At 36.9% G+C, this 26666-nt stretch overlaps 1 long non-coding RNA gene across 1 annotated transcript; it reads left to right on the top strand.

Moving 5' to 3' along the window:
- The first annotated feature begins 4330 nt into the window (after positions 1 to 4330).
- LOC135842911 (uncharacterized) lies at positions 4331 to 6406 on the top strand. The gene is made up of 2 exons (XR_010558212.1): positions 4331 to 4467; positions 5282 to 6406. It is a non-coding gene; the product is annotated as an uncharacterized LOC135842911 (long non-coding RNA).
- The last annotated feature ends 20260 nt before the right edge of the window (positions 6407 to 26666 follow it).

Below are 26666 nucleotides of genomic sequence, written 5' to 3'. Positions count from 1 at the left end.
CTCTCCTTATTTTTAAGCTTTATATTGCAAAGATCTTTTCAAAAAGTACAACTTTTCATCATCAGGCAAGAGCACTTAATGAACTAATACAAAGTGTACATGGGTAATTCTCAAAAAAAAAGGTCAATTTTGATGTGCATAATTTTGAAAAACAAAAATCATTTTTTTGGGAAATTTGAAGTGGGAATCATTTGTGTAGGTGTCCCAGATCCCTTTTCTAGTGTTGGCCTCAATTCAATCCGCCTCCCTGTGGGCCCTGACCCCCCTAAAACGGCGATAACTAGGATTCGACCCTCATCAATGTGTAATATATCTATTGATATGTTTTCGAGGTAGTAGAATTCGAATCTGGAGTTATTTTTTAGCTAGAGGTGGAGGGTGAGGCGTGGGGAGGGGGAAAATGTCAAATTTTGCCTATATTATCGTGTAACATGTCGATTTATGTTTTTCTGGCCGCGGTGTTCGAATCTGGACTTGTTTTTTGGTAGGGTAGAGGTGAGGCGTGGGGAGGGAGAAAATGTCAAATTTTGCTTGTATTATCGTGTAATATGTCGACTAGCGCGATAAAAGTACAGCTGTCTGAATCTGGCCAAGTCGAAGGACAAATGAGCGCTGGGCAAGCCGAAGGACAATCTCAACGTTTTTTCGTTTCTAGCATTACTTACTGGACATTATTCGATTTTTAACACGTAATAAATGTGTACTTATCATGTAGAATAACTTCCCTTTCTCATTTATCGTTTTTGGCGGGTTCATCAGGGTACGGTAAATAAAAAGGCAAGCTGAAGGACACTGATTTTGCGAAATATCAAAACTTCACAGATAAGTACCATCAGAACGAGCTGTAATATAGTTTTTTAAAAAAACTGTACGGGGTAACATTTCTATGGGAACAGTCAACCAGTGCAGCCACTTACCAGAAAAAAATGTTGGATTGGGAAGCTAGCAAAAATAATTGAAAATTGCTTTAAAATTTGCGCAAAAAGTGAGTGACAGTTTTCAAATGTGAAATGTGAGCTTCCTATAAACTTATTGCAAATGCAATTTTCACAATAATGGACCTTCGTGTTCTATGATAATGAGAATGTGTCAATCCCCCCCCCCCGAAAAAAATGAAGTTCATGACGCTTTATAACATTCACTTTCAAAAACATGGCGTGTGACAGCCAAGTCGAAGGACATTTGGGGTATAAAATCAAATGTACACCAATGAAAAGAGGGGCTAAAAATCTCAATACCATATGTCAAATGTCTAGGAGATGATCCCGAGCAGCAATTGAAAAACAGTCCTGCATGCGCAAATGCACGCGGTTACGTGGCGGAACACCAGCAGATCCGCCGCAGCATGCAGAAATCTGGACTAACGCGTCGTACACGCATGGCGTTTCTGCCCTGCGTATGACAGGCGTTTCTGCGTGGTTTTCCGCTGACGTTTTTTGGATAAATTTACGCATGCGTTTTGCTGCAGGAATGCATACATTTCTGCACTGGCATTTCTGCACGCGTTTCGCGTCTTCCACTATGACGAGTTTCTGCTGCGAATACGCATGCACTTTAACCTATGCTTTCATAATTAGTATAGATTTCTTAGTAAATGTTATATGTATTTCTCTGAGCATGTTTTGCTAACAAGGGAGGTTTCCCAATTGACAGAAAAATTGTTGAACCGAATAAAGCTAGGTGGAAAGAGCTCATAAAAATATACCATCTGCCAAAATTTCTCCTGCTCAAGTGCATTTTTCGATCTTTGCTGAGTTTTTGAGAATAAAATTTGAGCCAAACTGGAAAAAATCAAAATTTTACCAAATATTAGAGACTCGCTGAATCGATTGAAAACGTTTACGAGTCGTTTTCAGCACTCTGGAGCCTCTAGCAGATTTTTGTAACTTGAAATGTCCACCCAATGTCACGAAACGAAGATGGAAAACTGAAAATACACTGTTCCTTAATTGCAAAATTGGTTTCAAGCCATTTTGGAGGCTCCAGGGACTTTTTGGGGAAATTCCAATTCTACAAAATATGTCTCAGAATTGCTCCACATTAACTTCAGGGTCATTCCATGTAAACTCAACCAACGTTTTTGAGTCATGTCTTTCGATTTCACTCAAATTTTTTTTACAATATATACCCATCCAGTGAGTAATAACCCCGCAATTAGTTTGGTCCCAGCACCCTCAGAGGGCAGGTGTGGGGGGCTTCCATTATTTTCACATTGTCTTGAAGTACTCAACTTCAGCAGCCCATTCCTCCAAAACTATATGATACTTTGATCAAAACTGACTTCACTGTTCGAAAGGGCATTGCATTTAGGCCTAGAACTTTTTAAGCATTTTGAAATTTCAAAATGACGCTGTAAGTGGGAGCTACCATTTGAAATTTTGAAAAATTTCCATAGATGTATCTTTTGATGCCTTTTTGAAATATTCAAGTTTCGAGATGGGATCTCTTAATGGAAGGGGAGCACCCCCATCCCCAATTTTGGGCAAAACTTTTGAAAAAAAATCTGGGGCATGTGATATATCGAATCGTATGTTTTTGGGAACGCTGAACACGAATATGACGTTGGATTTTTGATTGGGTCCCATCCACGGCCCCCAGCACCTCCCCAAATGGGGTAAAAGTTCAAAATAGGGGTTTGTTCGTGCGACACATGAAATAGTATGTCTTTGGTGACGCTGAACACGAATATGTCGTCAAATTTTTGATTGGACCTGTCCACGGCCCCCAGCACCTCCCCAAAGTGGGTAACCTAAAAAAAGGGATGTACATTCGTGTGACACATGAAATAGTATGTTTTCGATATCTCTGAACACGAATATAGCCATAGTTTTTTAAATCGAGCTCACCCACGGCCCCCAGAATCTCTCCCAATGGGTAAAAGTGCCAAAAAATTGTTGGGGGCCGTGGATGGGGTCCAATCGAAAATCTGACGTCATATTCGTGTTCAGCATCACCAAAAACATAGAATTCGATGTATCACATGCCCCAGATGACTTTCAAAATCGCCTTTTTTTGGTTGAGTTGACATGGAATAGTCCAAAGAGAGTGTAAAACATCGACATCCGCTGGTCCGTGATAAACAATCAATGAATAAATCTATCTATAGATACATCTACGTATTTTTAAAAATGTGGTTTTGGTGATATTTGCATTAAGAATAGAAGTATACTCGTAGTAATTTTTTCCTTACAAGGAATCAATCTATTCTGCATAAAAGTATTTTTCTGTTGTGTTCAACCATGCGGAAATCATTGTCATCTGCGCACTGCGTGGGAACAATAGCCAACAGGTTTAGTGGTTCTTTTGTAGGGTAGATTGTGAAGAAGACACAGCGTGTGGATATCACTACACAGAGTACAAACGATTCTCAGTTTTATTCACTTTTCTCTCTCACTCTCTTGGCTGTACTAAAGCAGCTCATTATGCCCTATATATTTAGGCTGATTTTTTACTACACTCTGTATCACCAGATATATGTCTGGCTATGGCTGTACACCACGTGCATGAAAAATATCTCTACATGTTTGTAACAATACAAAAATGAAGCGATTTTCCAAGAAATTTATAAGAAAACCATTTGAATTCGTAGGTCAACTGAAGAGCTCTATTCCAAAGTGGGTAAGTCATTTTTTTCACCAAAAAATGCGTTTAAAATTTTTTTTGCTAAAATTTGTTCTGTTTCGAAAGGTCGGTGCACCTTTCCCTTTTTTTGACATAGAACAATTGCTTGTAGAAAAAATTAACTCACTTTTGAAGTAAAAATCTCCGTAAAACGTGCTTTTTTTAAAAATGGATTGACCCACTTTGGAATAGAGCTCTTCAATTTTTGTAAACTTCAGCAGTTAAAAATTTCATGTCAGCTAGTCTTACTCATTGTATGTATTAGAATAATATGGGAGGTTTCGGTATATGCGACCAGAGCTATTTTTAACCCGTTTTTCAAAATTGCTCTGTGAAAAACAAAAAATTGAAATATAAATTTTGCATTTGAATAATGTTGCCAACTTTCTATTTTTCCTTACCTAGGCTGTGCTCGCGCATCTCTCACATAGGCATTAGGTACCTAACGTTGTTTGTTTGGCAACAATGGTGCATGCACATCGTTGAAGCTACACCAGGATAAAGATATGAGAATGAGAGAGACAGAGAGAGAGAGAGAACAAGTAGTTTGTTAGTGAGTAGCGATTCTAGGCTTTAACAATTAAAAGTGACAAAAGATATTTAACAATAACATATTCAGAGACATTTCAAATGAAATTCTTCACCCCCTCCCATATCCACCCATCCTTACCTACTCCTAACGTTGACAGACTCCTTCTAGCATTTTGTTAAAAGAGATAACTGGTATTCTTGTCCCAGTGAATAGTTCTTCATTTGTATTTTTTCTGTTGTGGTGCCTTGAGTTCGTTTTTCTGTGTTTTTTTTTTTGTTGGAAAATGTCTGCATCATTCATGATTCATGCACACAGTAAGTTTGAAATATATTACTCAATTATTAATTAATAGTATGTACTATGTAGATTGCAATGTTAATTTTGTATCCAAATTGTAAACTTACATTTTATTTCTCCTTCAAATTCTAAAACAAAATTTCAACTTTTCATTTTTTTTAAATTTTATTCAAAGTGGAAGTCTCTTTTTAATTCAGTGGTAAAAACTACAGTGGCAACGAAAAATTATTTCAACCATGTTTAATTATCTTTTTAAAAAAATGTTCTACTCGTAGATCAACCATTTCAAAAAGTTGCAGGTAATATGGGGTACCAGTAAAAATTACTATAAAAAGAATTTTCAATAGGTGTGTATGAAAAAAATAATTTTTTATTCAGTATTTACCCATATCAGGCCCGAAAAATGATTATTTATGATTTGTTAGATAGATTTTTTGATATTCTGACATAACTGTATAAAATTCAACAAAAATTTGCTTGCAACATGGAGTACCTAATTGTGAAAATGAAAATGAATGAATAAGACAAATGAGAAAAACGATTTTATTCACCCTTTTTACACATTTCAGTCTTTTGGTTCCTTTTTAGGCATTTTAGATTCAGAATATGTCAAAAATCTACGAAAAAAACGAAGTACCATGTTACCAGCTTATAAAAAGGGTATTCCCTGGTAAAATAGGCAAAATGACCTTGTTCCCAGATTTGGAAAATTATGATGGATTATTGTTGGGTACCTACTCGGAAATTGAAGAAATATGATCTTTTTATTAAATATTTACTTATGTATGTACCTACCTAATTTTATATTAATACTAATTTGTTGTTTTGCAGAAGGATTGGAGTCAGCAAATGGCCATAATGTGGTGGCATTCCTCCGGAACAATCAAAAACAATCAAAACTACAACACAAAGAAATCAAAAATGTTGAACATTTTTTAAGCATTTGTGTGGAATTTTTGTTCCAAAATGTGGCATAACTTTTGGGATATGTGGAAAAATGGTCATGTGACCTATCAAAATAGGCCAGTAAATCAGAAATTCAGCCAAAAATTGAAAATTCTTTTTTCAATTGCTTTTGAAGAATTTTAAGCACAAATCTGGAATGTAATTTTCAAAATTTTTGAATCGGTGCCACAATGGGCCCCATCAAGGGTTGATATTTCACAAAAAATTCAAATATTTGAACGGAAATATTTTTTGACAATTTTTGAGGAAATTTTGACCCAAATTTTCGATCCAAACTTTTTTTGATAACTTTTGAGCCATAACTAGGGTCATTATTTTCTGGGTTATTGAAAAAGGTGCCTTGAAACCTGTCAAAATGAAGTAAAATTTTGACTGAAAATCAAAATATTCGTGTTCAATAATTTTTGAGCACATTAAAAGAACTTTGAGTTTGAACTAAAATCATGGTTTTTGGATAAAATGCAACGCTACATATCAAAATGAGTTAAAATCTGCTAGAAAATTGAATATTGTAACGAAAATGTTCATCAGACATTTTTGTATGTTTTTAAATACAAAATTGAGTCGTAATTAATGTTTATATTTTTGAAAAATGTGTCATACTTAGCTACCTGCTTAAAATACAAATTTTTAAAAATTTTCACTCTTCCTCCTGTAGGTCTTGTCCTCTTTTTTCAAAATCAACTTTCCAAAAAAGAACATTGCGTTTAGGTCTCTTGAAATTAAATTTTCAAAAACTGTTCTTGTTTAAAAATAAATAAAAAAAAGAGGCATTTCAACCATCAAAAAACGAAACAGGACATGAAAATCTTCATAAGTTCTATGAATACTTACAATATCAATCAAATACGTTAATTTTCCTTATTTTTGTTTTTTTGTACTTATTTTTTTCTCTGTATAGACTAGACAATGAAAATTAAGTTATGTATATTTATACATACTTGTATTATGTTTGTTATTTTCTTATAAATATACATTCAATTACCACAACATTTTTGCAAAATGTTCATTAATTTATGTTTCATTTTTTCTACATATAAATGTAATTTTTCGAAGCGCTGTACAAGGAGGCTAATATTCAGGTCTCACAAGGGCCCCCGCCAGTATTTTCATTTTTTTTAGCCACGGCATCATGATTTCTATGATTTTTATGCCCATAGGCTCATTCGCTCATATATGAGTACATGGCAGTTTTACCTAAGCCTAAGGCATAATAACAAAAATGCCACCAATACAGGAAATATTTCACTGTAGCATCCGACGCGTAAATGCACGCGTTTCTGCGTGTGTGAATGCTGAAAAAGCGCACGCGTACTGCATGCAGAATCGCATGCAGAAATGCATACGTTTCTGCATGCAGAAATCATTCAAATTAGTCCAGAATTACGCCGCGTTTTGCACGCAGAACGCATGCAGATCGCCTGCAGAATGCATGCGTTTCTGCTATGCAGAACATATGCGTAAATCAGTTGAAAATTGCTGCTCGGGATCCTTGAATCGTCGTCGTCGTGGTTCCTTGTCCTTTACAGGACATTGGAAATCGCATTTTTGTGGTACCCTTACAGGGTGAGGCGAATGCCTATTGCCACTGCGATTATTCTGGGGAATCGACGTTGTTTCGAGCTTCCACTAGTAGTTTCCCGTTGCTTTCTAGTGACATCTACACAAGCACCTTGGAGCTAGCCGGGTAGTTTAGAGACCCTGAGCTCCTCAGTGTTGCCCTCTATAGACGCTCGAACCAGTTTCAGCTTTTTGATTCTGCTAACAGATGGCGTGCATTATCTGTTAAGCTCGGCTAAACTGGTAGTCCCCCGGTACTTGGCGTGTAATGGTTGATAATTGCACGAAAGATTTTTAATTACACGCACAAGCTTGCCTCTATAGCTGGGTTTGAACCGGGTACCTCGTGAACGGAGGTCCGCGGCTCTACCTACTACGCCACCGAGGGACTTGATCCTTGAATGGACCAAAAAAAAAAAAAAAAAAAAAAAAAAAAAAATGTTGTGCTAAAACCTTTGAGAAATTTGCCATGTACACAATTTTTACATTTTTTTGAGAATTACCCACATCTTAATGTAAAGGTTGGGTGTGGTCACTCCTTTGGGTGTGTCAATTTCTCTGTGTTGTGATTGGTCCTAAAACTTGGGTGCGGTCACTACCAGGATGGGTGTGTCTGTTTGTTAGAGTGTGTATGTGACTGGTTCCATGTAGGCATTTGAGCAGGTCAATGTCCAAAGGTCCCAAGTGATCATTGAGGAGTTTTTCTCTATTGTTTTTGTGCATGGCTATTGCTTCCCTAATTGGTAGTTCTGATATAGACCGGTTCATGGTGAGATATTCGGTTTTAATAAGCGTACAGGTACAGCATGAATTTAACTAATATTTCGTAGTCGAAGGGTTTTTTTCTTTTGTTGTGCCAGTGAACTGGGTTTACCGGCACAACTTTTGCATAAGAAAAACAATGCTTAGACACCCACTATATTCACACAACACTCGTACGCGAACGGGTCTATTCTAGCAACTGGTTTTTCTAGAGTCAAGTTGAGTTCAGTTATTGTGAGTCCAGTTGCTAGTATAATGTGGTCTCCTATTGCTGATTTTCCTTCAATATTGTATCTAGCTTTGTGCATATGTTCCTTGTATCTGGTTATGATGTTTCTCTTAGTCTGTCCTATGTAAAGTTTGTCACAGCCAGAGCATGTGATCTTATAGATTCCTGATTGGTCAGTTTTTGGGTCTTTATCCTTGAGGCTTCCCAGTAGGGTTTTCAGTTTATGTTGATTAGTTGTGACAGTTTCTAGATCGTTTTTCCTAAAGATCTGACAAAGTTTGTTGGTTATGACTGGGTAGTGGGTCAACTTGATTCTTCTATTATCTAGTTTATCTCTTTGGAATGTGGTGTAAGAAGTGTCAAAAGTGTGATGTGTTTCCCAACTTCATACAGTTGAGGACTAAAACTACTACCAGAACTGGACAGATAGCCATCCTCAAAGCTAAAAGAGAATGGCTAAAAGCTGAGATCAATGAAAAATATAGAACAAGAGCTAACCTGGAAATGGATTGTTATAAAGCTCACAAACAACTGACCAAAGAATACCACCCTATTGAATGGGATGTGTTTGAAACCAGACTGTACAACACCATTTACAAAATGAGAAAAAGCAAAAGAGAAAAATTGAACAACAAACCGAGAAACCTTGTAATCAAACAGAAAGGAACAACAACAGACCACATTGAGAATGATACACAGCCTAAAACAATAAAAAACCTGACCAACAAAACCTTCACTGAAGCTGAACAAGAACTACTCAAGAAAGGATTGAAATTTGCCCTGCCACCCAAACAAGCACCTATTGAGGAGAAAATAACTGACATTGATTTAGCTACTAAAAGGCTTGATTACAACACCAAAACAGAAATCAGACAACAATGCATAGATGTCATAACAAAGACTAGAACTACCAACCAATCAATACTCATTCAATAGTACAGATTAGTATCAATACCTTTAGATATACAGTAAAAGCTCGTTATAACGCTCTTCAAGGGACTGGAGAAAAAGAAAGTTATAAGCCAAAGCGCATTATAACTCAAAGTCTCATTTTAACGCTGATTAGCCTTATACTGCGAATTCTCGTTTTAAAGCAAAAAAAGTGTTATAAAGGAAGTGGAAACAAGAACTTTATTTTGAATTTGAACAACTGTTCCAGGGGGAAATAAAAAAATCTGAAATTTTACTTTGATTTAGAGGTCTGCTATACTAATAGTATAAATGATTTTTTGACAAAATTTTGCCATAAAAAATTTTTTTGCTTTTTTAAAAATGAAAACTATAAAAATTGCAAAAAAACTGTTGTTGCGGCGTGATAATTTTTTACACATAAGTAAGCTTTTTTTCGCAAAAATTGGGGGTTTGTTGCTAAAATTATGAAAAAAATGAGATTTTCCCTGAATTTTAGAGCATTAAAACGCGATTTATAATCGCTCATGAGCGTTATATTGTGATTAATTTTACATTGGTTTAAATGGGGATGTCAAGGGACCAGAAAGAATCAGCGTTATAACGAAATCAGCGTTATATCCAAAAGTGTTATAACGAGCTTTCACTGTAGGTACTGCGAAGTATCAATACTCATAAGACCTCTAGAATCCCGAGCTACAGCATCTGCAATATAGATGTGTGTTTGTTTGCGATTATCCGCAAAATATCCGCAAATGATGTCACGCCACGAAAATGAACTTGAAAAATGTAAGGAACTCGATTATATTTATGCGCACCATATTGTATAACTAATATTATGCATCTTAAACGTTTAAAATTATTTTATGTAAGTGTCTTCCCCAGAAATATAATAGTCCAGTAGATAAAGCGTTGAATAGGGGAACTCGAGCTGGCAAGCTGAATTTTGGTTTATAGGGGTATTTTGATGTGCTGAATACGAATCCGGCGCGTCCGGTCGTCTCCGGGCTGTGCGTTTTCCCCTATTGTGGATCTTAGCCCCTCAAAACCAGTTTTTCGTCATTTTCTCCCCCGCATTGCATGTTAGCGAAAAATATGCGATAAAAAACGAATCTACGTCAAATTTCCGATCTAATGATATATCAACTGTATTTCTACCCCTAAGGGGGGTGGAGCTAGAACCATTCAAATGTAAGGGGTTTTCTAAATAACACAAAAAAGCTGTAGGGGCATAAGAGGTGTAGAATGACCGCCGAGAGCGTTCGGGTTGATACTAGCTTGAAAGGTGGGTACCATTGTGAAACTTCCGCGTGGAAAGGTTCAGATCCACAGTCCCTCCCCTTTTTGAGGAACCCCCTCATTCAGAAATTACAATAACATTTTTCTCAGCCCCATATGAACCGATTTCAAAAATTTTTTTTGATGTTGTAGATATCCATAGGAGGTAACCCCACAAAAATTTTCAACCCCTTCCCTTCATATTTACCCCTCAAAATGGCGTTTTCAACTCATTTTATGCTTTTTAACAATAGTAAAAAATGAGGGGGCTAAGTGCTCTGGAGAGGGTTATGTGAGTGTAGCAAAAAATCTGACGTCATATTCGTGCTCAGCGGTATCAAATCATAAGAAAACGACACCCTACTCATTAATACTTAGGTCATTTTCCCCAAAATTCCCATTTTACCCCTCACCCTCCCTACGACATATTTTTACACCATTTTGAGGGGCAAATGTGAGGGGAGAGGGCTGAAAATTTTTGTGAGAGTACGTCCTATGGATATCTAAAACATCCTAAAAAGTTTTAAAAATCGGTTCATATGGGATTGAGCAAAAAGGTTATTGAAATTTCAGAAAGGGGGGGTTCACCAAAAAGGGGAGGCGCTGTGGATCTGAAACTTTCCACGCGGAAGTTTCACAATGGTACCCACCTTTCATGCTAGTATCAACCCGAACGCTCTCGGCGGTCATTTTACCCCTCTTATGCCCCTACAGCTTTTTTGTGTTATTTAGAAAACCCCTTACATTTGAATGGTTCTAGCTCCACCCCCCTTAGGGGTAGAAAGACAGTTGATATATCATTAGATCGGAAATTTGACGTAGATTCGTTTTTTATCGCATATTTTTCGCTAACATGCAATGCGGGGGGGGGAAATGACGAAAAACTGGTTTTGGGGGGCTAAGATCCACAATAGGGGAAAACGCACAGCCCGGAGACGACCGGACGCGCCGGATTCGTATTCAGCACATCAAAATACCCCTACAAACCAAAATTCAGCTTGCCAGCTCAAGTTCCCCTAGAGTCCGCTTTTTTTTGCTTTATCTACTGGACTATAAGAAAAATTAACGAAAAAATCAGAAAAATGTAGTTAGCTAGTTACTCGCATTGCCTATAGATAGCAAAAAGTATAGTTACTCAAATTATATTGCGGATATTTGCGTTTATCCAATTGCCGATAACTTGCGGCAAATTGTAGCTTGGGATATGTTGTATTTGATGACTAGCGTTTTGGTATTTGATTCAATAAGATATAAAATCATGTGTTAAACGTTTCTTGTTAAATTTTTGTAATAAACGTTGTTAACTGTTCGTTATAATGTTTACTACAGATTCAGAAGTGGTCGAACTTTTGTCTTGTGTGACTGCGTTTTCGTTAAATTCGTTTTTTAAAATGTTGAAAAGTTCTGTTGTTGTTCGCAATCACTGATGTAAGCATGGCGGCATCGAAAAATGCAATTCTAAAGGAGATCCTTTGAGTATTTAATATTACAATATTATATACTCAAAGAGGAGATCGTTCAGGCAGCGAGCAGCGCTATGCTTCTGCCTGATATTCCTAAATTTACTGGTGAAGTATCCGCGACGGAATCGAAGCAATGGCTGCAAAGCATCCAAAACCAAGCCCTCATTGTTGGTTGGAGCAACATTCAGAAATTGGAAGCGGCAAAACTATTACTGATTAAAGCTGCAAAAAATTGGTATCTCCTATGCTCGGATGATATAAAAACACTGTCCGATTTCCTAAAGTACTTTTCCGAGATGTTCATCGGAGATGATACAAATGTGATTGATAAATGGAAGCGTTTTTCCAGTTGATCTCAAGGAGAAAACGAGTCACCGATCGAATACATTTTCAACAAGCTACAGTTTAGCTAAAGATGTCGGTACATCAGTGACTAGATTCGAAAAATGCGGCTTGGTCTGGTTTAAAATTTGACGAAATGGAAAATTTCCTATGTGTCTACAATTATTTGATAGCGGCTGACTGGACCCGATGACTATGTGAGTTCCAATCAAGCAAACCATCATTAAAACATTCATCATCACCCAGTGATTCGTCATCGGACAACGATTCAAATTCCATCGGGAAATCAGTTTCTAACATTTCTGAAAGCGGTCCATTTCAACGAGGAAAATCGACGACACACCGGAAAGGATCGCCAATTGTAGGAAATACTTAGTCGTCGTTATTATGTGGTAATTACATGCACACGCCTCTCGTTGCGAATGTGTTGTATTTGATGACTAGTGTTTTGGTATTTGATTCGATAAGATGGGAAATCACGTGTTAAACGTTTCTTGTTAGTTGTTCGTTATAATGTTTACTACATACCTACTTTTGGGGTCCTCGTATACCCTCGACAATACATTGAATAAATAGCATGTTCTCGAGATCGCTGAACACGAATATAGCCTTAGTTTTTCAAATTAACCTCAACCAATCACCCGTGGTCCCCAGAAACTCTCCAAGTAGGTAATGATTTCCATTTATTGGGTCTAATCAAAAATCTGACGTCACCAAAACCATACAATTTGGATATATCACATGCTCTAGATTTTTTTTTGAAAGTTTGACCCAAATTTGGGGGAGGGGTGCTCCTATCTATTAAATGATACCATCTCGAAAATTGAATATTTCCAAAATGCATCGAAAGGTACATTTATGGAAATTTTTTCAGAATTTTAAATAGTAGCTCCCACTTACAGCACCACTTTGAAAGTTGAACTTTCAATTCATACTTGAAAAGTTCAAAATGCAATGCCTTTTTGAACTGTGAAATCAGTTTTGATCAAACTACCACATCTTTGGAAGTAGGTATGCGCTGCCGAAGTTGAGTACCTCTAGACAATGTAAAAATAATTGAAGCCCCCTCCCCCAATCACCTGAGGGAGCTAGGACCAAACTGATTGCGGACTTCTTACTTATATTGGTTGTGTAGACTTTGTAAAAAACAAATTAAGCGAAATTGAAAGACATAAGTGAAAAACGTTGGTCGAATTGAGGTCGAATGACCCACATAACATATCTATTGAATGAAATTCCTGAAATTAGATGAACTTCAACATCAATTTAATTCTTTTCAGAACTGCATAAAATTACATTCCACCTACTTATCGGTTTACTTATTCTGTTTTAGGATCTATTTTCTGCAGCCAAAATCCGACGTTTGACAATAGCATCACAACTAATAATGATAATACCTAATAAAAAAAGATGGTTACGCACTCAGATATACGTCAAAGTGTAATTCCTATTTTGCTTTGGATAGGATTTCTAGTCTTATTGCCTTTTTCGTTCATCTGTACGATCATTCACCTTTATAAATTTTTCCGAAGTAACAATGCTCAAACATTGGCCACAAAAAATTTAACTGTTTATTGTATCTATCTGTTATTGGCTTATGTTTGCATTTTAGTATTGTTTACAGCATTGATTGTTTTCCCTAGTATTCCTACAACTTTTAGACAACATTTTTTTTCGTTTATTATCTACCTGGATTTTAATATTGCTTTTGTAAAATTCATTATCGCTCTAGACGTATGCTTATGTTTTCGAAGAATTTCTGTATACCTACAACGATCCTTGGGTTCTCAAAATAAAAAATTTTTTGTTTACTGCCTCCTTGGCGTATGTTTACCTATGGTGTACACCATTTTCCTGATAATTACCTATCCTGAACGAATTGAACCGGATTTTACTGATTGGACCAATGTGGCCAATGCGACCTATGTGCCCATAATGATTAGTGATTATGTGTACGCTGATCAAACCGACGAAGTAATTACGGAGAAACTCCCCGCGGCGACTTTCATCATTCGCATTACACGTTTAATTCCAATTTTTGGAGCATTTTGGTACCTAAGATCAGCCAGTATTAATAAAACAGAATTGTGGACAAGATTTTCTTTGCATATGCGTCTTATTATTATGATCGGCGGATTCTCTACCATTTTAACAGTTACAGACTTAATTTTTTCAAACATCAACGATGATTACAGACACAGAGGCAACGGCTTTGAAGACATTTTCTGGGTGTTAAATTTTGTTGGTACTCTGATGGAAGGAATTGTTATTGGGATGTGTTTCACGTTTAAGAAAGATACATTTCAATCTTTATCTACTACAACTCGTGTCATCCCCCACAACAAAACTACTAATACAACTGCTATTAGTAGCTGTTAAAGCAAAAAGTTGAAAATATTAGTAGATAATTTTGAAAACTTATGTACCTATGTACTTGACATTTCCTTACTCAATGTGAAAATCTGCCATGCCAAATATCCTTTTGGTTAAAACAAAAATAGTGTAATCAAGTACCTACTAATTTAATTATGTACCTATAATTACTTTTAGCATTAAGAGTAAAAATTATGAAAGCGTGAAAGATACAGTAAAGTTGATGTAATTTTAAAAAGCTCGCACGCAGGTAAATCAAAAAATGAAACAAAAAATCATCATAGAAAATTAAAAGTATTACATCTGGTAAAAATATAGATTTTTAAAAATGATTTTTTTTAATGTTCCTAAAAATAAGGGATGCATGATTCTTTCATTTCAAAAAAAATGTTGATGTATATTTTTTATACTTAATTTTATTATATTCTACATAGAATAAGTAGGTATGTAAATTGTAAACCTATCCATCATTTGTGTTCACGTGTATATCTGTACCTACTTACATTTGTCACTGAAGGAAGTTATGAACAAAGCCATAAAGCAGTTGATCGGGAAGCTTGAAACCCTCGGGCTAAAGCTGAACGAAGCAAAAACCCAACTTACAGTGTTCACAAGAAAAAACGTACCAAACATCGAGATCCTGGTCAACAATCAGGTAGTAAGGCCGTCAAATGAGATGAAGTACCTCGGCATAGTATTCGATAAGCAGCTAAACTTCGTAGCCCACTATGCAGCGATGCATAGCAAAGCGATGAAAGCAATAAACGTGATAAATAGACTATTCGGCAGAACCTTCGGCTACGGTTACGAAGCTCGTAGGATAATGTCGATGGGCCTGATCAATTCCTTGTTCTACTATGGGGCTGCTGCTCATCATTCCGGCCTTACCCTGAAGAAAAACCAGGATCTACTCGTAAAGGTCCAAAGACTGTATTGTCTGAAGATCATATCCGCATATTCTACAGTGTCAGGAGCGGCAGCTTCGGTCTTGGCCGGGCTGCCGCCACTCGATCTGGCCATAAAGAAAACTGCGATCAAAAGAACTCTTGATATTGAAGTGAGACCTCATGCCGCACTCACGAACTTGTACGGCATAGTATCACTGATATACAAACACCCCACGGATAACAACAAAAACGTGTACAACTACCATGGCGATGTCTTAACTAAAAAACAACTAAGCGCCAAGCTGGATGAAGTAATCACGGAAATCTGGCAGAGGCGCTGGGACGAAGAAACGACTGGACGGGTGACGCATAAGTGGATCCCGAACATTCAAAAGCGACTCGAGTCCAACCTAAATATAAACTTCTACACCACTCAAGCTCTCACAGAGCACGGATTCTTTTCCTCATATCTCAAAAGGTTCTTCGTCATCAAGGAAAAACGCTGTCTCTGTGGCAGAGAGCAGACGTTTATACACCTTGGTGAAAAGTGTAAAAACAATCAAGTAACCAGAATAAGAAGAAATTACGAAATCGAAATCTATAACACCGAAGAAGAAAACATGAAGCAGATATCCCAGTTCACCGCCGAACTGTTCCGACTCAGGGAGGAACTGAGGTGGAAAGAAGGGGTATCTGTCGCTGAACCTGAAACAGAAATCGAGGAACAAGAAGAGTCCGTCGAGGAGGTGGCAGAAGAACAAGAAGAACAAAGCAACCTTCGACCTGAATGGCTAAACAACACAAGCAACGAAGTCACCGTGACTCCTAAGCCCACAAGAAGACTGCGCTTTCGAAAGGAAGACCTGCAAAGCAGCACCTCGTCGTTCCAGTCATCCGAATCGTCGCCCGAAATCCTCAATCAAACCTTCCAAGAATACAGGGGCCCCTGGAGTACAGGGACCCCAGTACAAAACCCGGCGCCCACAATAAACCCCCCCATAAACCTTACCGAATCCAACGAAACAAACATAAGTGCTACGACATCCCAAAATAATTACAATCCAACCCCGATAGGCTTCAATTACGTCAATCCGCTGGTGAAATTTATCAACTCCAGCGACGCTAATCGAAGATACCTTATACCAAGCAGACCATTCCCAAACTATCAACTATTCCCCGCGACACCAACAAATCAACAACCAATACCTGAGAACGATAGCCAAGAAACCAGTCCAAATGTACCAAGTTTGTCTCAATGCGCCACAAGTACCTTGAGGGCGCTAAGACAGACAAAAAAGAAGGAAGAGCAACAAAGTACCGCAGTGAACCAAGAAAACACCGATAGCAGCAGAGCAACCCCACAACAAACAATCATCAAACCTACACAGCACACCACGAACGTTGGAAACCTGACCCTAACGGAAGATGGAATCCAGAGCACATACGAAGATGCAGCTTGGGCCTCTGAATATGACCGAGATACCAACCCGGAATCCAATGGCGCCATGACGACCGCCGTGTTGATAAGTGCCGAAAGGCATGATGCTTCGCGACCGGTGGTCAGAGAAAATCCGGAGGAGGCCGGGGGCTCAAGGGAGCTGGTTGCCGGGAAAATATACATGCCTCAAGGACCGCACGAAAACACCGAAAAGCTGGAGGACATCTTCCATAGGATATCAACAGTCAAAAACACCTATGACCACTCTAGAAAACCAACCAAAACAGATAACCCTATTAGTCCCCAATCGATACTAGGAAAATATTTTGACGATATTGACCATCAAAACGATGCCAGTAGGATAGTAGATAGGGCCCTGGAGCAGCTACTAGTTAGTGGGCAGTTAGGACACCCTTTCTCACTACTCTTCTATCACCACAAGTTTATCGAACCAATGCAATATCTAGTCCTTAGGGCAGTTAAAGAGAGGTTTTTTAGACCAGCTGGACCGGCGGCTGTGGCCACCCTTCTCCCGTACAAGGAGTACCTGGAAGCTGCCCCGTCAACTCCAGCCGAAGTCAAGGCTATATTAGATAGGAAAGAAAAGGACCTGAATGAGAAACTTCAGAAGGGAAGTTGGGGGGAGTTAGTAACGACCTCCAACGGAGTCTTCACTCTAGAAGAAATCGAAGAAGACCTACTCCTCTGCTTCCCGGAATACGCGCTGGCACACTGTGTCAGTGCGGACTTCGAAATGTCTGCAGGCGTCGCGAAACAGATTACCCGTAAATTTGGCTCGAAGGACGTTCTACAGGGCAAGGGGGCATCGGTCTGGGAAGTAGTTGAACTCAAAAAGACAGGGAAACTTAGCGGAAAAAAAGTAGAGAACTATATATTATATATGGTGACCAAAGAGCTATACAAGCATAAGCCTACAGAAAGAGACTTCCTAATCACGCTTAAGAACCTAGTTGTGAAATGTGAAGAGCTGAATATTGGAAAGCTGGCTATACCCAGGTTGGGGTGTGGACGAGATAAGCTGAGCTGGGATCTAGTAAGACACTCAATTATTGAGTTCTTCAAAAAATCCCATATCACAATCAGAGTCTGCACCCAATCGAGAAGATAGTGTAGCCAGCATCGTGTGACAAATCAAACCCCGAACTAGTCTCTAGATATTAAGATGTAAATACATATACCTATATACCTTTTTACTTTTATGTTTTTATGTTTTATTTTTCAGTTTCTTATTTTATTTTATATTGCAGTTTCATGTTATATATTTAATTTTGTCAGAGGTGGTTGGTGCCGATAAATTATAAATAGGCACCCTCCACCTTATATATATGTTTCATGTAAATGTTTGTAACTAGGGTTTCAGATGTAATTTAGTTTGTATAGATATGGCCCAATAAACAAAAATATTTAACGTAAATACTTAATAAATAACTGTAAATATTGTAAACTTTTCCTTTTTCCTTATATATTTCTAATTTTTTATAAATCCCCATACATTTTTACCCAAACGTAATACAAGAAGCAGCCAAAATATCCAGAAGTCGCGATTCAAGACAGTCCTGGATTCAAGATATGTAATATTGTATAGAATAGCCTAATCTTAGTATAGAAAATTTAACAATCTTTCATGTGGGCGGTCGGCGAGAAGCAAGCAGCAAGTGCGCTGACCGCCCCACAAATATCCCCATGTACTCACGGCCTTCTAACTAGGGGCCCCAACTTGTTGGGATCACCCCTAGGCGAAATCACTCCCCCTTCAAACTTCCCCCAGAGACGGGTCGGGGGCCCGGTCTGCTGTCAGACAGGTACGCGTGAATAACGACTCCTGGAGCTTGGCAGAGATCGAGCCTTAGGCAACCGCCTAGGGGTCTGGGTCAGGGTGGACGATCCGTCTCACTCTCCCTCCCATTCCCCTTCCCGTCCCTCATCTTAGTCTTGGGGTGAAGGTATAACTATAATCTAGGATAATTAAAATAGTAATATTAGTAGCCTTAAGATTAAGATTGTTTTTCTTTTTAATTAAAATAAACCCTCGGCGCCTAGTGCGACCGGGGTTTAACAAAAAAAAAAAAAAAAAAAAAAAAAAAATATAATTATGTAATTCATAGACGTACTCGTTTTCATTTTTTTGTTAGCCTGCAGATATGGAGCCAACATTTCAGTTCAATTCCAATACATAAATTTAACTTTCAACGAATTTAAGCCGACTTTTGGGCCACAATTTTCAGCGAATTGTGTGATAATTTACTGCAGAGGAGTAGCAGTCGACCTTTAAGGGTCAAGAGAAGATTCCTAGATGAGTTTCAAACAATCAACTTACTCAATTTTCATATTCTCTTCATCATAATGGCAAAAATTCGAACTCATCTGAAACAAAAATATAAAACGAAATAAATGATCTAGTAAAGAAAATGCAGCAAATAGCGACAATCATTTCGCAATATCAAGATATTGCACAATGATTAAACAAGCAGTAGGGTGCACCTTATTTTGGAAAGATGGAAATTTCCCACCTCACATCTACCAAAGTTGTTAGGTACCTCACAGGTACGAAAATGTCTTGTATGGAGCATTGGAGCTCCTAAAATTTAGAAAAAATGAAAAAAAAAAAAAAAATGGAAAATTGATGTCTGTAGAAATTTTTTGTAAATTTTTCAATCGGTAGAATCTATATTAAATAAACAAATTTTCGAGAAAACTCCTCCTTTGGCCCTCCGAATGATGTTGATCTTCTTGTATGTATGATGCCATCAAAGCTGAAAAATATCAAAAAATCACTTCTTTTTTGGAGGCACGCTTAATATTCTCGAAAGTTATAAGCCCATAACTTTTTGTACCCTCTGCCCAACTCAAACCACCAAAAAGAATTAATTTTCGACTTATCTTACAGAATTTTTCTCCCAAAAAACGCATTTTGTGGCTATACTGTCCACATGGGGGGGGGTGGGTGGGTAAGGGGGCGGAAATTCCGCTTGAAAAAAGATTTCTCACGCGATTACCAATTTTCGAAATTTACCAAAGCTCTGAACATTTACACTTCAAAAAAAAAAAAAAAAAAAAAAAATACATTAGGATGAATCAGTTCACTTTTTAAGTTTATAAAAGTGTTATCTCTAATGGTGATCAATGATCATCACTTCCACCAACGTCGAGAATAATCATCGACAGGAAAACAAGAAAAAACGACGACTCGTTTTCATTATTGATAAGTAATGTTGTAGCACTTATCAACATTCAAACTGAGTGATCACATCCTACACAGCACTGAAAATTCTTACTTAATCATTGTCCCGCTTTTATACAATTATTTACAAAATTTCTTTGAAAAAAAGTTAAACAAGAAAAACCCACGACTCGTTTTCATTTGATAATGTTGTAGCACTTATCAACATTCAAAGCGATCACATCCGACACAGCACTGAAAATTCTTAGGTACTTAATCATTACTGTCCTGCTTTTATACAATTATCTACAAAATTTCTTTGAAAAAAAGTTATCTAGGGAAAATTCCAAATGACAATGCCACATATACGTGATCTGAAAAACTTAAAAATTTAAAATGATCACTCAAGCTCTTCTCATTACATTTTTCACAACCTACCCCACAAAGGCATACGTGTTCTACGTTAACGTTATTAGGTACTTAAGTATCTATTATTTTTTATAATTAATTTCACATCAGATCGTGATCCATTGTACACTATTTTAGTGGCTTAGAAAACTACATATAAGAACCAGCTTTTAATATTGATTCTTTGCTCGACGACGGATTCGCCAGAGGTAAGCAATTTGCAACTACATACATTTTACACCTAGTTGTCTGTTTTATAAAATTTAATTTTGAAAAATAATCGATGATTGTGTCGCCGACAAACCACCTCGACACAATCTTGAAAAAAAAATAGGGTCGAGTTGACTCAAATTTTAAGTCGAATTTGAACCAATTTATTTCCTTTTCATCATTTTTTTCGGCATAAAATCGACCTATTCTCGAACATTATCGGTATAAAATTGACCCAAATTTACCATCAAGCATATTTCATATTGAACATTGCCACATATTTTGTGTCGATAATTTGAAAAGTGTGTGTAGTTTTTCAGTTGATTTTTCAACACTTTTTTGTGATTTGATGCAAAATTTACTCAATATCTGTGTCAATGGTTTTGAGAACATTCTATCGACACATTTTTCTGATAAATTTCGTGTCGAGCTTATGAAAAACGACCTTAAATCTTCAGAAAATTGCTCTTCATATTCTAGTGCATATTAATTGCAATTACATATTACATTGTGAATTGATATTTAAGATGATTTGATGGGGAAAATACCTGCACCTCGACTCTTTCTTAACTCAAAAATTGGATCTAGATGACCCCTTAGAAATGAACCAAAATGTTATAATAACACTTCTTTTCTCCAACTTTGAAGTTTTTTGAAAAACTACTTATAGTTTTTGCTACACACTTTATCTGTGAGTAGTGAATTGATGCCAGCGATGAATAATTGATGTCTATTTTTTATCAATTTTTGGTCTACTTTTACTACTACTGTGCTGTTAATCAACCATAAAATTTTGAAGCGATTTTCATACTATTTTCATTTCTCAGCAAACAAGAGTCAAAATCAACTCCAACTTCAATGTGCAGAAAAAATTTTGTATTTTTAAGAAAAAAATTGATGAATATTTTGTGTCAAGTTTTGACTATTTTCAATTCATCAAAAAATTGATGAAAAATTGATTCAAATTTTGAAGCTTAAAAAAAACAATTGACTACAACAGCACAAATATGCATTAATTTTTAATCAATTTTCACGTCATTTTCATTTCTAAGTGATAATCGGCTTAAAATAAACTTCAACTTTTATGTGCTAAATTAATGCCTATTTTCAAGGCAAAATCGATAGATATTTCAAATCAAGTTTTCATAGTCTTATATCATTTTGACAAAAAATTGATGAAAAATAGATCCAACTTATGATTTAAAAAGTAATCAATTTTTCTACCATTTTGCAACAATTTTGAATCGATTTTTTACATATTTTCATTCGAGCAAAAAATTGGTAAAAAATCGATCCAGCATTGAAATCTTTAAAAAGGCATCGATTATGATACCACAAATTTAGAACAATTTTTAATCGATTTTCACATCATTTTTATGACTTGGTAAAAATCGTCCTGTAATTGACTTCAACTTTTGTTTGCATAATTGATGCCTATAGAGAAAAAAAATCAACAAACATTTGCAGTCAAGTTTAGGTCCTCAGCAAGAAATCAACCTGAAATCGATTTAAATTTTCATCATGAAATTGTGATCGATTCAAGTACTACAATAAAGGATGATTTGGGATCAAGTTTCCATCAATCTTACATTTTTAAAAAAATTGTTGAAAACTATCAGTCGATTATTTTTATATTTTTTGTCGATTCTCAAAATCATCAAAAAAATGATCAAAAATATTTGCCGATTTCTACTCGATCAAAACTCGACCTCAAACTGAAAGTTGAGATGGTTTGTCGGGCAACACTTCCTGAAAGTTAACCCTTAAAGACCCAGGCTAATCCTGAGATGTTGTGTGAAAATGCTTTCAATTTCCTGAATTAGATCATCACAAGCATCACTTTAACCCACAGTTTGCCCCCCAGATTTATTTAATTTTCCTTGAAAACCGAGAAAGCAAAAACCCCAATGAGGTCAATCATGGAACTGAATGATATAGTATCATTAGGTGTAGGTACTGAATGAGTGAAAGCATATCCCCAAAGAACACCTCACCCCTTTTTGGGGGGCAAATTTTCCAAAAAGTTGGTATAAAAAAATTTGACCCATGCTCCATTTTTGGATAAACATATTGATGGTAGACCCTTCACAAAATGAAATCATGAAAGGTGTGAAAATGGTGGACCAGAGCGATTTTTTGAAAATTTGATTCGCTTGTCTCGATAAAAACCCGAAAAAACAGAGCATGAATACGCAAAGTACATAATATGGGAAATATTATCAAGTAGGCTTGAAATGACAGAAACAAGAATTGAAAGGAACACAGATGCTTTTAACATCACATAAGTTCAGATAATCTACAATCCACCCATCAAATCTGTTTATCACTCTGTGGATATTCTTTCTCGATATTTGTCACCAAATAGTTACATCCTACAAAGGTTAGCAGTACGATTGTTTTTCTGCAGAAATATCGAAATAGGTTTATCAACCACTTTGAAAAGCTTTACACAGTCAAATTGCAGCACTCCCTGGCATTTCATAATGTTCAAGCATTCATGAAGAAGTCACTATCCCTTCTCGATCATAGATAATGTAGTTCTACATCATGAAAATTGCACGAGCAGAAGTCGAGGTTTACAATCATGAGATTGTGTCCAGCTTATGACTACAGGATTCAGGGGATTTGAGATTCAGTAAAAAGCTTTCAACTGTTGTTCAACCACAACTCTGAACTTTTGAATGTTTTGAGAAATTCCTGCTGAAGTTGATATTCTTTCTTGATATTTGTCAACAAATAGTTACATCCCGCAAAAGGTTAGTGGTACGATTGTTTTTCTGCAGAAGTATCGAAATAGGCTTATCTACCACTTTGAAAAGCTTTACACTGTCAAATTGCAGCTGTCTCTGGCATTTCATAATGTTGAAGCATTCATGAAGAAGTCACTATCCCTCCTCGATCATTGATAGTGTAGTTCAACATCATGAAATATTATGATTGGAAACAACGAATTCTGCTCAAGCAATTTTCAAGATGTACAACTTCACTATCAATGATCGGGGAGGGATAGTGACTTCTTCATGAATGCTTGAACATTATGAAATGCCAGGGAGTGCTGCAATTTGACTGTGTAAAGCTTTTCAAAGTGGTTGATAAACCTATTTCGATATTTCTGCAGAAAAACAATCGTACTGCTAACCTTTGTAGGATGTAACTATTTGGTGACAAATATCGAGAAAGAATATCCACGGAGTGATAAACAGATTTGATGGGTGGATTGTAGATTATCTGAACTTATGTGATGTTAAAAGCATCTGTGTTCCTTTCAATTCTTGTTTCTGTCATTTCAAGCCTACTTGATAATATTTCCCATATTATGTACTTTGCGTATTCATGCTCTGTTTTTTCGGGTTTTTATCGAGACAAGAGAATCAAATTTTCAAAAAATCGCTCTGGTCCACCATTTTCACACCTTTCATGATTTCATTTTGTGAAGGGTCTACCATCAATATGTTTATCCAAAAATGGAGCATGGGTCCAATTTTTTATACCAACTGTTTTGAAAATTTGCCCCCCAAAAAGGGGTGGGGTGTTCTTTGGGGATATGCTTTCACTCATTCAGTACACCTAATGATACTATATCATTCAGTTCCATGATTGACCTCATTGGGGTTTTCGCTTTCTCGGTTTTCAAGGAAAATTAAATAAATTGGTACGGCTTTTACGAGACGGCTTTAAGGGGCTGGGGGGCAAACTGTGGGTTAAAGTGATGCTTGTGATGATCTAATTCAGGAAATTGAAAGCATTTTCACACAACATCTCAGGATTAGCCTGGGTCTTTAAGGGTTAAATACCTACCTACTCATCTATCCATCTCTCGCGATTTTACACAATCATGAACTACGAGACAAAAGTTCATTTTACTCCTTGATAAAATTGGTGCCTATATATGTGTTACCGTTAATGTATATAGTCCAGGTAATGTATGAAATAACTAGTTAATTCATACATTAACGAAAAAGTATGTAGTAAATTCGTGAAAATTTTTCACAGTTAACCTAGGTGAAGTATGAAATAGGTATCTAGTTATTCTATGAAATAGCGAGGTGTGATTAGTTAAATCATGAAATGAATGTATTGGGTACATTTCCCCGTACCCCCCCCCCCCATTTCGGGAGGGGTGGTAAAAAGCACCTAGAAGGATAGTGCTAGGTTAGTGCTGAATAGTGCACGCATCCCCGACGTTAGTGCACGCCCCCTTCACCACCATTTTTTAAAAAATGTGTGGGGGGGTACAGGGAAACGTGGTACCCCCCATTCACGGAAGGGGGTTAAAAACCACGTAGAATGATAGTGCTAGGTTAGTGCTGGATAGTGCACACATCCTCGACGTTAGTGCACGCTCCCTTCACCCCCATTTTTTAAAAAATGTGTGGGGGTACAGGGAAACGCGGTACCCCCCCATTCACGAATTGGGGTTAAAAACCACCTAGAAGGATAGTGCTAGGTTAGTGCTGGATAGTGCACGCAACCCCAACGTTAGTGCACACTCCCTTCACCCCCTTTTTTTTAAAAACTTGCGGGGGGGTACGAAGAAATGATTTACAAAAAAAGGGGAAGAACGTTGTTGAAAGGGTTAAAACCCACATAGTTCGATTCAGTTTCGTTAGTGCTGGTTAGTGCACACACATATACAATTATTCCCCCTCCCCCTCCCTCCCTCAATATTAAGTAAATAATTTTACACCCTATGGTCTAATAAAATGCGCATCGAATAGGGAAAATCGGAGTGGTAAGCTGATTTTTGGTATATTGGTCCATTTTGATGGCCTGAAAACGAATCCGAGGAGTCTCCTACTGTGCCGAGTGAGCTTCTCCCCAAATTGTGGATCTTCGCCCCCCACCTCATTGGGTCTTGACCAAGATCTCGAAAAATGTTGACTCTAGCTCAAAAATGGTTGAAACGAATGTTGTTCTACTTGTACGTCTCTCCCATCAGATAAGCCATTTGATCGATTTTCCAGTCCCAAGGGGGGGGGGAGATGGACCTACGGCGCTTCGAACATAAGGGGGTTTGGAATAGCGTCATCTGTTGATCGTAATATTTATAATCGTTCAAAAATGGTATGGTGGTGGTTCACTTTGTTTTTCTGGGGTACAGAGCTGCTTTAAGAAATGGTTCGAGTATAAGGCAGACGTTTCGTGAATGCTTTTATGCGAATGTTTTGTTTTTAAGCCAATCATCTATTTCAGTGAATAGGCTCAGCAAAAAATTTCAATCCCAGTCTTGTATTTTACCTGAAAAACCCGTCGTTAATTTTGTTCGATGATGATGATAGGTAATCTCGTTTAATATTTTTCTGGAGAAATATCTGGTGAAATGGTTCAAAAAGTGACTCCAAAACACACCACCAGCAAAAATTCAAAGACTGAAATTTATTTTTCGATTCATGACGAATTTTTGAAAATTCAAATTTGGTCCATTATATTTCATTTGTACCCTATTTTTTTACCTCTTGAGTCAATTAGTGATGGTTTTGGAACTGTTCTGGGGCCTTCCGCAGATTTTTAGATTCTCCAGTTTAAGAAAAAACGTTGTTAGTTGAGTAAAGATGAAATTCAGGTAAAAAATCGCATATTTACCATCTTTGTGACCTTTTGGTAAATTCGAGTATTTTGGTGCTGAATTTCAATTTTCACCCTATTTACAGAATTTTTTCAACATCTGGAGAATCTAAAAATCCTCTAGAGGCCTCAGAACGGTTCGAAACCATCACCAACGAACTTTGAATTTTTCAAAATCTGACAGATAAAAAAAATGAATTTCAACCCCTAAAATTTTTGGTAATCGTGTGTTTTGGGGCCCTCTTTTGATTTCCTTATGTCCAGTTTAAAAATTTTGTACCAATAGCGTTATTATTCTTATTAGTGGGGATTATAAAACAGAAAAAATCGGAGGATTTGGAGACCTTTTTTTTTATCTCAAATTAAAAGCCATTCAGAACAATTTTGTTACCCTTTAGAGGTGGCCCTGGAAAAGAGATATGGGTCATCAAAAGAGGCGGAATTTTCGAAAGAAATCGTGGTTTTGCGACTAGGTCTGATACGTATTACTTCGGTAATATTATTATTTTTATCGATATAGCGCGATCTATGTTGTCGTAGGCGCAACTTATTACTTTTATTTCATCATCTTTTTAGTTTGGTACCTTTATTCTTACGTGTGTTTTATTATTATAAAGTTTAATACGTTTTGTAATGGTTTCTTCT

The sequence above is a fragment of the Planococcus citri genome, chromosome 1 (genome assembly GCF_950023065.1).
Source record: "Planococcus citri chromosome 1, ihPlaCitr1.1, whole genome shotgun sequence".
NCBI lineage: Eukaryota > Metazoa > Arthropoda > Insecta > Hemiptera > Pseudococcidae > Planococcus > Planococcus citri.
Note: the sequence above shows the minus strand (reverse complement) of the source record. Positions and strands in the feature narration are given on the sequence as shown.